Genomic DNA, 6,134 nt, shown 5'->3' on the forward strand with positions numbered 1-6,134 from the left:
CCTAGCCGCCCGCAGCGGCTGCCGACTCCGCCGGCCTCATGGATATCGCCGGAGGCTGCGCCACGCTGCAAGAGCTTGAGCTCCACCGGTGTACTGACCTCGCGCTCCGCCCGGTCTCTGCCTTTGCGCACCTCCAGATCCTCCGCATTGTTGCCGCCTCCTCGCCGCTGTATGGCACGAGTGAAGATGGCGGGGTAACTGACATCGGCCTCACCATCCTCGCCCATGGCTGCAAACGGTTGGTTAAGCTGGAGCTTGTGGGTTGCGAGGGCAGTTATGATGGCATTGCAGCTGTCGGGCGCTGCTGTGCGATGCTGGAGGAGCTCACCATTGCTGAGCACAGGATGGACGGCGGGTGGCTTGCTGCTCTAGCTTTCTGTGGCAACCTCAAGACCCTGCGGCTTCAGGGGTGTGCCAGGATTGATGATGATCCTGGTGCCAGCTACGTGACCGCCACGCCCTCCATGCTCTCTTTTTGGTCTGTGAGGGTGCTCGCGAGTTGCTGGTCCAGAATTGTTGGGGCCTTGAAGACGACATGTTTGCGTTGGCTGGCCTATGCAGGTACTGTAACCACCAATCTGACTCTTCAAATGTATTAGCACTAGTTTCTTAATAGACTATCATGATTGTTTCTAATGGGGACAGTTTGCGCCTTCTACTGTTTAATTATTCACGCTTTTTGTTTGCTCTGTGATAATGACATGCTGCCAATAAAAGGAGCCTTAGGTATCTAACGTTCGGATGCTATGACATTGATTAAGTGTCAGGGGATAGAATGCTTGCAATACATGGCCCACCCTGCATGATTGAACTGACCATTGCTTTTTTGACGATTGAATGATAAGTAACTATCTTGAGGTTAAGTAGCATTCTGGTTGTCTGTGAGAGTGTTCTAACAACCAATACTGAGATAGCATTTGCTAGCAAATTTTTACACTTGTGGTTCTATACCCTTGGTATGTTATCTTGTTACAAGTACTGTACTTTAGTTATCTTTTTGCTCTATATTCTGTTCGTGCTGTTAGTTGTTTAAAGAAAACAGTAGATGTAGTTAACGTATTCAAGGTTGATGTCCGTCAGGTGATATATTTAGTGTGCTGGTTGCACCGATTTGAAGGTGTGTGCTTAAGCGAAACCTTTTCTCTACTTATATGTAGTAATTAAAAAGAAAGTACCGTTCCCTCTTATGTCAAATCCTTCGTCCAACCTTCTGAATTTTATTTATGGTAAAACCTGGTACCGATCAGACATGTTTGCTAACCCAATAAATAGCAATAAATTCACAGCCCGTACACAAATAAATACTACAACAATTAATCTCTTATCTTTGGTAACCCAATAAAGTAGATCCATCATGGGCATATACCTATTTTCGCCCTTGTGGCAACTCACGGGCACATACTATTTTGGCCCCTATGGCAACGCACGGGCACATACCTAGTCTACATAAATGACCTTTGCGTGTGATGCTGTTTCTTTTAGTAAACTGTCTTCTCTTCTGTTGATAAAAGCCTCATCGTGAAACTATTTATCAAATGCTCGTCCAGGTAGCTCACTGGCTGTTCCACAGATCATCAATAATTTCTTATGGCCAGGCACTAGTGACCTGTAAACTGTAAAACCTGACTTGGTTGTCTGCATAATTTCATTTGATTAGGGTATAAGTTACTTCTATTTGCATCACAAATTAGGCTCCATTGCAGACATCCAACTTAATATTTGGATGTCTAATTTAGAGACTTGCAAATCGTCAATAATTTGGACATGTGTGATGGAATTTTTTTCAGCATAGAATTGACTTTCCTGGGGAAAGGAAGCAACAGATGGCCAATCTTGCACCTGTTATATGCTGAATATTTGGATGTCTTTTGCGTCTTCAATTGCCTGCTGAATGATGTCCCAGACCACTGGTTGCCAATTTTCCAATTTCATGGTGTGGTAGAACGGCTGAAAAGTGCCAAGCATTCCAGCATATTATATGTTAATGTAGCTACGTAGGTTTTGGTAGATAATTGCCCTCACATGAAGAGATTATTATGCCATTAGCGCTCTTCTGCAGTTCTGCTGTTTGTCACATATTTATTGTTTGCATTTGATTAGTCCTCAAGGCATCTGAGTAAGTGCTTCCTAAAAGTGGCATGTTACTGTTTCTCTATGAGAATGGAATGTATTTCCTCATCTTGTCGAGTGCAATTATTTCGGCCCTGACCAGGAAACGCCTTAATATCCAGCTTGTCTGCCGTGTAGTACCTTTTTCGTGACTCTGCAAATGGATTCTACCAAGTCAACTATTCTAGCTTGTTTCCTGGATAGGGCATCTTGTGCCATTCATACCTAGTGGTGTGTTTGGTTTGAGTCGTCAGGCGGAACGTAACGGGTTCGTTCCGTTCCCAGGAGTCGTTCTCGTGTTTGGTTGGGTAGAGGAACCAGAACCCACTCGTTCCAGAGAACGGCATATTCCATCCATATGCGGACACACCGGTACCTCCGATTTGGTGGAACCACGCAGAACGGCTCTTGCATCTCACCCCTCCCCATGACTCACTCACCCCAAAGGCCCAAACCCCATCATTATCTCAGCGTCGCCACCCCTCTCGCCTCCCTCCCTCTCTCAATCTGTCACCTGCGCCGGCAAGTCCCACAGCTCTTCCTCTCTGGTGGTGCCACCCTCTCTGGCGGCGGGCCAGTAGGTACGGCGGCTGGTACCAGCGAGGTGGGCTGCGAGATGGTGTCCAGCAGCGGCGTGGACCTCCACCCGGAGTCCTTCGTCACGCCTAAAGAGAGCAGAGCAGCGGCAGCGCAGATTTTGTTGCCGATTTGGCTGGTAGCAGAGCAGTGGCTCCAACGCATCAGAAAGCAAAGGACTAGACCAGCAGCATTGGCAGTAGGGAAGACGAGTAGCTGCTGCAACCAGGGAGCTCTCGATCTCACCGATTTGGATTGGTTTTAGGGACTAATGCGTGCAGCTCATTGAGAAGAAGCTCCGCCTCTAGTTCTGAAAGCGTTTAATTAATTTTGTTTCTAACCTTTTCTAACGGTCTAACCTTCATCCTGGTTTCGATTTTCTTCCATATTTTCATCTTTTCGAGAGAGCTGTGAGGTAAATTTTGGACATATTTGTTCATATACTATAAACCTTTCCCAACTTCCATATTTAGAGACATGCAAAACGTCAATAATTTGGACATGTGTGATGGAATTTTTTTCAAATACTTGACAGTATCCCTAAGCTTATTGATCAAAGTTTGCAATGGAGCAATGCCATCATTCACTATCAAATTGGCAATGTGTGCACAGCAGCGAACATGGAAGTACTTAGGAATAAATTTAGCCAATTTCCTAGCAATGATCTTGTCCATCAATCTCTTAGCAGCATTATCATTTGAGGAGCCATTATCCATAGTGATTGTCATGATCTTATCTTCTACTCCCTCTGTCCCATAATATATGAGCGTTTTTGACACTAAGTATTTCCTCTTATATTATGGGACAGAGGGAGTATTTTCCATTCTTCGCAACACCCGAAAACTGACTTCTTGATAAGGACAACCATAATCTAAGAGCGTTTTTGACACTAAGTATTTCCTCTTATATTATGGGAGTATTTTCCATTCTTGGCAACACTCGAAAACTGACTTCTTGATATATGACAACAGCAAAGGATTCTTGATATATGAGATAAGTTTAAATTGCCATGAGTATATAAAAATCAACATCCTTGTTCTAATGCCATGAGTATATAAAGAATTCTTGATATATGAGGTAAGTTTTAAATTGCCATGAGTAAATGAGAATATCAGCATTCTTACAAGAGAGGTGAGCTGAATCAAATTCGTTTTCGTTCCATCCCTTCAACCAAACAGTGAAACGGAACCATTCCATTCCATCATTTGACTACAACCAAACGCAGGAATGGAATGGACCCATTCTAATGGAATGGAACCATGACATTCCATTTTACTTGGTTCCTCAACCAAACACACCCTAGATTTCTGGATGCAATACGGTGCTAGTGAACTAGTGGGCTGAAACAAAATGACACCAACACTCCAACGGGAACTGGTCCCTGTGGCAATTTTATTAAGAAGAAACAACGAAGCACACAACCTGCAGAGCTTGGGGCTCGAACGCAGGTGGCAGGCTGGGCGCGCAGTGGGCCGTGTGACACTAGCCAACTGGTCGACACCAGTTTCCAACTAATGGGCTGAAATGAATGGCTAATAACCAGACGCACAACATAAAATAGGCAAGAGATGGTAGGGCCATCTCAACCCCAAACACAGCCTAAGCGTGCATCTGGTTATTAGAAATGAATGGGTAATAACTAGACGCACGCCTGGGCTGTGTTTGTCATTCAGGCAGCGGTACCAGCTTTTGCCTGTTTTACTGTTTGTAACAAACTTTTTTCTGCTTTCATGGTAATTTTTTCACAATAGATTAACTGCATACTGAGCCTTATTCAGCTGAAATTCATTGAACTTCAAACTACCTGGAAGCTTAATGGAAGTGCTAGTACAAAACAGTCCTAGTTTTTGTGTGTGTGGATATTTGGTATTTTCTTATCAAGAAATCTTCTTTCATAAAAAAAATCCTCTTGTGGAAATGCTTTTCATATGAACATTCCTATAGAGTAATAATAGGTATTATTACATTTTGGTCCACAGCCTATATTTCTGGAAACTAATATTTATGTATTGCTGTATTGGATGTACCATAGGATCTTGACTAGTCGTCTCACTTATCTTGACTAATGGTTATCTTGCTTATTTTTCAGGAGAGTGAAATTGCTGTCCTTAGAAGGCTGCTCATTATTAACAACTCGAGGTGTCGAATCTGTAGTCACCTCATGGAATGATTTGCAGAGTCTACAAGTTGTCGCGTGCAACAAAATAAAGGACGAGGAAATGACTGGTGCACTCTCAGAGCTTTTCTCTAATCTCAAAGAGCTGAAGTGGAGGCCCGACAACAAATCTCTCCTGGCGGCAAGCCTAGTGGGCACTGGAATGGGAAAGAAGGGCAGAGTATTTTTCAAAAGGGTATGAAGTCTGATCATCTTGGTGTGCTCCGTTCCCTGCGATGATGCGCTTCATCTCTTCTTTGCCCGTAAGGATTGAGCTTTTCTTGTGGCAGATTTTACCGGGCCATCAACGAGTCAAGGGCAAGGTGCTCAACTATCCAGCGGGTGTTGCTGCTTAGCCTGATCGCTCTTTTGGTCCAGACAGAATTTTAGGTGCTGCTGCAAAGTTCGTATACGTGGAGCTGGTGCAAATTCTTTGGATTTGGATCAAAGTTCTTCATTTTTGGAAGCTGGCACGCCCAAGGGCAATTGAGATACCAACCGCCCAGATTTGTGTTTTTGGCAGAGTTGTAACAAGCTGACACTACCCCATGACGATCCTAACCAACATTTATGTACGCCACAGAAATTTTCTTTTATAAGCTATGGCAGAACTTGTTAGTTCCTGATGATGAATCAGACGGAAGCACCAAAAGTGTTCGTGTTTTATCCCCACATGACTTGACTGTTGAATGGTTTTTGTTGCCTGCACACTTTGCATTGCAGAAATACGTCTTTTTAGGCAAATGCAGAAATACGTCGGCGGCTACTTGATGCAATGTGTTTTTCGTGCAAATCTGATGGTGATGAATTAATTTGGTTTGTCAAGAGACTCCAGTCTGCCCTGGAATGTTGATGTTGCCTTTGCATTTCCTTTTTTTTGGTAGACAAAGCCTTTGCATTTTTTTTGAGACAAAAGCCTTTGCATTTTTTTTTTAGACAAAAGCCTTTGCATTTTTTTATTTTGAGACAAAAGCCTTTGCATTTGCATTTGCTGAGCAGCTGTTTTTTCTCGATGTCACGAACAGGAGAGGAGGAGGAAGCACCCGTCCCAGCTGCCAGATGGACAGGGATCAGGTGACATGCATCTTTGCATGTCACCGTGTGACTTGCGGCCTAAATTCATATTTAAACATTGTAAAAAAATCTGAAAAAATTGCATGTTCATAGCACATATTAAGATAATCCTTAAAAAATTAAAATCAAAATTCAAAACATACACCAAGAAGCAAAAAAGAGAAACTCATATGTGAATAGTATACAGAGAATCATTCGCAACTATTCATAATAGATTTCT

The 6,134-nt window shown here is 43.3% G+C and overlaps 1 pseudogene; it reads left to right on the top strand.

Annotated features, from left to right (window-relative positions):
- The first annotated feature begins 17 nt into the window (after positions 1-17).
- LOC125531378 lies at positions 18-5,463 on the top strand (annotated as a pseudogene).
- Positions 5,464-6,134: the final 671 nt, after the last annotated feature.

The sequence above is a fragment of the Triticum urartu genome, unplaced genomic scaffold, assembly GCF_003073215.2.
Source record: "Triticum urartu cultivar G1812 unplaced genomic scaffold, Tu2.1 TuUngrouped_contig_6993, whole genome shotgun sequence".
NCBI classification, from domain to species: Eukaryota; Viridiplantae; Streptophyta; class Magnoliopsida; order Poales; family Poaceae; genus Triticum; species Triticum urartu.